The sequence below is a fragment of the Rhea americana genome, unplaced genomic scaffold, assembly GCF_003343005.1.
Source record: "Rhea americana isolate MKP2758 unplaced genomic scaffold, rheAme1 scaffold_240, whole genome shotgun sequence".
NCBI lineage: Eukaryota > Metazoa > Chordata > Aves > Rheiformes > Rheidae > Rhea > Rhea americana.
In genome coordinates this window covers 1236281-1243063 of record NW_028186358.1, presented here as the reverse complement: position 1 = coordinate 1243063, position 6783 = coordinate 1236281, and positions in this window count along the sequence as shown.

The following is a 6783-nucleotide window of genomic DNA, read 5'->3' as shown; positions in this document are numbered from 1 at the left end:
GACAGAATTACAGAATAGTAAGACTAGGTGCTGAGGCTTACAGTGGCTGAATATTAAATCCTAAATATTAGGGTATCTTACAACCTTCCTATGAGCTGGCAGTGTTTGTATCTTGCTAATATTCCAGCCTTCCATCAGTGAGTGATTTCAATGAAAGAAAAGCTTTGCAAGTTCTTGGTTGAGCCAGAGCAAAAGGGTTCTCAAAGCACCTCAGGCATAAATTTTCTGAAGAGCTTAGACAGTAGGCAGGCTCAGCTATTCCAAAACCCAAGAAAGATTTAGATGTTTGATCCCACACTCTTSTTTCTCTTTATGTTCTCCTTCTGCTTCTCAGTTACGGCAGAGGTAATATTTCCTGTGCCCCTTGCAAGGCTGCACTGTAGACCAGCAAAACCAGTAGATGAAAGCCAGATGTCTAGGGGCAGACCATTTGTCCACCAGAAAAACACAAGTGCGTGCCCACATTGTTCCAATTGGGGATCCTGCAGAAAATCACCATGTGAGGCTGACATGGTGCTGGAGCTGGTCACCCTGGGATCTTTCCATCGTCTTTGGAAACAGACACTTTGAAGAYGTGATTCATTTTTTGTCTTGTGTTTTAGAACTTCATGCATTTTAGARCTCTATTTTAGGATGAAGTGAGCCAGAAATAAAACAAACCAGGGCTTTGGCTGGCCTGGAAGTCAAACAAGGGCTAGGGCTTGCACCAACACAATGCAGGCGGCTAAACTCTCCCTCACCCCACCATAAAGCAAGATGTCTGAAYGCAAACTGCCTGATGAGTCCCTGGGCTACTCTGCCCCTGATCTATGCCAGAGTAGTGTCTAGAGGAGGGACAGCTGACACAAATCAAAAGCTTCCAATGAGCACAATACCTTAACATATGTGGGTGAGGAAGTGCCAGCTACCAATCTTGCACCCGAGGGGTGTTAAGATGCAGCTTGGAGACTGTTTCATACGTGCCTCTTCCATGCATTTGGGAGGTGAAACAGGATAAATTCTGATATTGCAGAGCATATCCCCAAATCACCTAAGAGTATCACTACCTTTTCTTCCTCATTTGCTGACGTATTAGGTGCAATTCTGAGTGATGTCCCTTTTTCAGATGGGAATGGGCCAAGCCAAGCATCATTCAAACTACTTCCTTCCCAAAGTGTAAATGCGGGAAGACTCTGAAGCTAAGAAAGAAGGGGAACTGCCCACCACAATGTACACAAGGGCAGGACACACAGAAACAGCGTATCTCCCAGAAAGGGAGATGATGTAGGGTGAGCAGGAATGGAAATGTCTGGAGGGTGTAAGACCCTGTAGCRGGCAAGAGGGATATGAAAGTCTCCTTGAAAGAAAAGATGGAAGGTTCATCTCTTGAGAAAACCAAGCATATGGGGTAGCAAGGAGGTGACCAAAATTCCCAACCCTACAAACTGCATCCCCAAAGCAGTGAGACCTCTAGGTACACAGCACAGACAGAGCCATAACAGGAGGAGGCAACATCCACCACTCTTCCTTGGGTATGAGGATRTCTGATCTCATCCTCTGCTGCTGCCTGATGCCACAGGATCATAGGGAGAGGATGTCAACCTTGATGCCCCAGGAAAGGGATGAGTGAACCATCATCAGTGCCAAAAATCACTGGAGAACTCCCCGAATCCCTGAGAAGCTGAACATTATAGGAGACCCAGTAGCCAGCTGTAGCCAGAGAGGACAAGAAACTATTCYCTCTGCTACCCATGCAAAGGCCTGTTCTCCAGCTCTGGCCTTGTCTGGTCCTGTYTATATAATTTAATTATCTTGGTCTCCAAAACAGGGTGGCTGCATGCAAACTGCCTCCAGAGAGCGGTCCTTGTGGATCTGGGTCACTCACTGCTCATGCCAACATAGCCCTGTTCTTCGCCAGGTGCAACTTGGTTGAGACCTGGCTGCAACTTAAACTGGAAAACCAGTTTGGCTTCCCTTCCCAGAGGAAGTAGTCCTGTCCTAAAGTGAAAACAGGGAAAGAAGGGATTTCTGGGCCACTACCGGGCAAACTGCCTTCCCTGCAGCTGCCAAAGCAGCCAAGAGATGCCTTAGTAGGGAGCCAGCAATTTAGCTGGATTTATACCAAGCAGTGGGTTAACTTCACTCCAGTGACTCAACAGTGGGGGTTGACACCCAGYGAAGATCAGCCCCCTTTTCCTCCTTGCCCTTCTGTCTAGATTCCGCTTGAAACTCCTGAGCTGAGAGGGAARAAATTCCCCCGATCTTCCTACCACCATGGATCAACTCAGTGAGGCATCTGGCCCCAGTAAGCTCCTGGGCTGGGAATATTCCCAGCTTTGCTCCTCTCACTCTACAAGGCTGGAAATAACATGGCAGCGCCTTCACACAGTCCGTTCTCCTGGATGCTGCTCCCCTCCTTTGAGTGGCAGTCCAGCTCCTTGGGGGCCTCAGAAAGCTCAGCCAGGGGTTAGCAGCCACTCCGGCTCGCTTGAATTATCAGTCCCATCGAGCAGATAAGGCTCCCCTTGATAATAAGACCTGTCAGAAACAAGCCTTCAGTTTTCCACCTTTTTGAAGTCTGGTTGGTGAAGTTTTGCAGAACTTTGTCTTACTGCCAAAGTAACCAACTTCCAGTCCCAGCTTGCTTCTTCCCTTCTTCTCCCCATCCTCCTATACTCCCCCTGCCTCCTTCTCCCCCTTCCCTCTTCCTCCATGCTCCTCCATGCACACACCTCTCTGTGGGGCTGATACAGATGCTGGGGGGGTGGTGGTGGGTGATGTCATCTGTTTTTGACCCTGTGGAGGAGAAAAGCACTGCCGGAGAAGGCAAGGGTTTGACACGTCTGCCTCTACCCAGTCTGGCGCCGGGAGCAACTAGGAGCCTTCCTTTCGCAGCTGCCTCTGCACCTTATCAGAGGCAGAGTGACATCTTCGGGACCACGCCGAGCCAAGCGGGCTGCTGGGGTTGCGAGAGAGAGGAGGTTGCGTGCTCGGAGCTCCTGAATGCGAGCCTTGTGAGAAGCACACACGCCTCTGTGTGTCTGTGCTGTGTGTTTGCTGCAAACAGTTTCTGGCAGCAGACGTAGAGGGAAATTGCTCCCAGCGCGATGGAGCCAGCTATCAGCAGCTGTGGAGAAGAAAACGTCTCTATGCTGCAGCCCAGCCAGAGTCAGCAAGTTGAGGAAGGATGGGCAATGCTGTCGCCTCACTCTGCTCCTGCTGAGGCCGGTGGGAGTTTAACCTCTCACATCCCAGGCAAGCAGTCTGCAACATCCTGCATGACAGTCTGCAAAGGGTTAAAATGCCCCCCTTTCCATTTAAGGAGGAAGTCAAGACTTGGGGTTGGAGGGAGGGAGGTGATTGCTTTTGCCCTCCACACAAAGCTCGGGGTGAAAAGTGCTTTCAAGTAGGGCTGGCTACAGATTTACTGTGGGTACAGTTTTGAGATGGAGCATTGTATCCTCAGCTGAATGTTCTTGGGATTTTTTTTTCCATCTTCAAATGGAAAATCTTCATTTTCAATAAAACAGTAATAGCCCATAATGCCACCTCCCTTCCAAAAATACTGTTTGGTCAGAAAAGAATGAAATATTTTTGGATAAAGCCGGAAACAAACTGTGCTTCCTCTTTCTTACAACACAGCTCCTAGGAAGGTAAATCCTTATGGAACATGTGAGGCCAAGGAGAGATGCAGCTCTCTAGAGGAGATATGACCATCAAGGACAGGAACCACAGCCCCTGTGAGGAGTGGAGCAAAAAATTTAAACACAGAGTGTTTCTATTTCCCACTAGAAAATTTGTAGACTTCATTTTTGGAGTGGAAAAATAACGTTTTCTGTAAACAACATTCTTACTTGCTGCAATTACAGTGGCAAAATAGCATAAAGTAGATAGTGAGATGTCAGGAGTGCTTTAAAATCTGGGTCACCTTCAGGGAATCTTTCACACCTAACTCCCATTTCAGTGCCCAAGCCCCTCTGATCTCAGGCAAAATCAAATCCTCAAGCTGATGGTAAGTGATTTGAATGTCTCCAAAGCAGAGGTCTCCATTTCCTCCRCGGCTGACCCGAGAGCCAAAGGAATGGGTTCTCATACTGTGAGGAATAATGTCTTAGAAAAGCTTTCTTATCCTAGCAGACTGTGAAGGGAGCCTAGTGTGACCAGCCACCACAGAGATATTTATATTGGTCAGATGAATCCTACACCTATATCAGCAAAACCCTGGCCCTTTTTTACATTAAGAAATGAGCATTCTGTTTGGATGCCCCTGCAAGGAGACTAAGAGAAGTTGCAGACGCAGAGACAGCTCAGTGTTGCCCTTGACTTTCCAAGTCAGAGCAAAAACGTGTCAGTTGGTCAGTGTTAATGTCTCAGAAGTCACATAATAAAGTACATTTTTTCGGCACAAATAAATGACTTCATTCTTCTGGCGAGGTGTTCTGGGCTCTTTCAGGAACACTACATGGAATAATAACAGAACTGGAGCAGTGAAACCCCTATTTCTCGCAGGATGCAGCACTGGCTGGTGGGAAGACTCCAAAACAAACATCCAAGCAAACAGCTGCCGGATTGTTCTGCAATGTGTCTGCAAAACCAGGACTGTTGCTCACTTGTTGGGCTTTCAGGTCGGCTTCAAGCATACATTGCCAAAAGCTTGTGGTTCTTTTCAGATGGGAGTAAGAGGAGACACCTTGGGATGAGAAGCAATCCCAATTGTGGGGAASGTGCAGGGTAAAGGCTTTCCATCCCAGGGGAGAGCAAATAAATGAACATCTTCCCCTCTCCRTTGTCCTTTTCCAGGCACACTCCTGGCCACGGGCTGTGGGTTCAKGAGACAGAAGAGCTCTCTGCTGTCTCCTGGGGCCACCTGGATGCTATTACAGGAGCCAGGCCWCCTTGCCAGGCAGCACTTTTGTAACCACGAGCATTCAAAGCTGCAGAGCCCTCAGGAAAGACCCTTCCTCAAGCACTGCAAGCWTGCAGCCCATCCTATGGGCTGCTGGCGCAAGGACCCAGATCCCCGTGCCTGGGACTGACACGAAAGCTGTCAGGAGGCTTCATTGTCCAGATCTTCACACCGTTATCAACAACTCCCACACACTGGAAGTGAGATATGTGTGACAACATTTTTTCCATTGGTGAGCTTATCGTTGCTGAAAAGAGGAGAAGGGGCTGGAGAGGGCAATGGGGAGGAGCTGGAAAGGAGGAGAGACACATGGGCACAAATTCCCGCCCACCATGTCCTTTCACACACCCCATGCTCCCCACATCTGTGAAAGAAAGAGAAGAAGGGTTTTGAAGAAATGTGTTGGCAAAACAGTTGTATCAGACCTACAGCCTCCTGGGCCAGTAGGGACAGTCCTAAATTCCTTGGGTGTATTCCCAAAATCCTCTTCCTGAAATCATATCTCTTAATTTGTATGGGTGTATATAGAAATGGAGAGACTTTCTGCAGTGATATTGACTGGGTTAGAAAGACCTCAAGAGAAATGACGCCTCCATGCGTCAGACTGACCTTTCCCAGAACAGTTGGAAAGCTTGAATTAGCAGAAAAAATATCGATACTGAGTTTTTACCCTAAGCCACTAGGTTTATTCCAAGGTGGGCAAGTTCAAACGTACCATAAGTCTACCATTAGTCCCTCTCCTTCCAAATGATAGCTTTTTGCTTGGCTGATAGGAGCCCTCTGAAGCAGCCACAGGCTGTCCCACCTCAAATAAGACATGGTTTCTGGTAAAAAAAAAAAAAAAATCTCCTATCAAAATGCTGCTTCCAAGGAAAGTCAGAGACAGTGTTGCACTGGTTTGAGTTTAAGACAAGCAGTTTGGCAGTGCTATCTTGAGGCTACTGGGAGTAAGTTGCCTAAAGGAGCAATACTCTGAACACAGAGGTGAAGTTGGGGTCCCTCTCTCTGGAACATTAATAGGTTTATCCTCCTGGGGAGGACAGTTATGGATATGCTCCCCCAAAAAAGAGTAACACTTGTTAAGTRCATTATGGACTGGGCTTGTGTTTCTGAGGATGTGGCTATAGCCCAGCCTGGATGACAATATCATATTTAATATATGGTCCACAGTCAAGGGGCAGCCCATTCTGAGCACCAGACATCTCCTGATACTGAACACATGGAAGGGAATACCCATGAGAGCGCATGCGGGGAACAAGAGTACATGAAGGAGGATGTTTTGTTTGTTCAGTGAAATGATTATTTCTGTTAGCTGGTCCGGGAGGTGATGGCTGTGTTTCTGTGATTAATGGGAGATTTCACCAGGAGCACCATCACTCTCCAACTGCTCATTCCTTGGGGCAGCTGCTATCTGCTGGAGGATGATGGTCTTCAAGTACAGTTCGTTAGTACAGTTCCCTGGAGGGGGAATAACAGTGATGGGTTAAGCACAGGTTGGAAAAGAATCCTTTGAATTTTGTGAGCTGACACAGTGGGTCAGAAACAAGGTCTCTCAGAATGTGCACAGAAGCAGCTTTGGCTTGAGCTACTCCAACTATCACCCTCCCACAACAGCCCTGTCACTCCCCAGAGTTATGTGGTGAAAGTCTTCAAAATCCCTTCAGAGGCCAGGCAGAATCATCTCACCAGTCATTTCCAGCCCCCAAGCCACCAACCAGACCATCCTGAGAAAAAAATAACTCTCCAAATATTGTGGAGTGCTTCTGTGATTCAAGCATGGGACACGGATGAGTGAGTTTTGCAGGTGTGAGTCTCTTTGCATCAGTAATGTTCTCATGAGTGCAGTGGTGTATGGATGTAAATGAGGTTTGTGAAAGAAGATGGTGTCGTAAGACCAA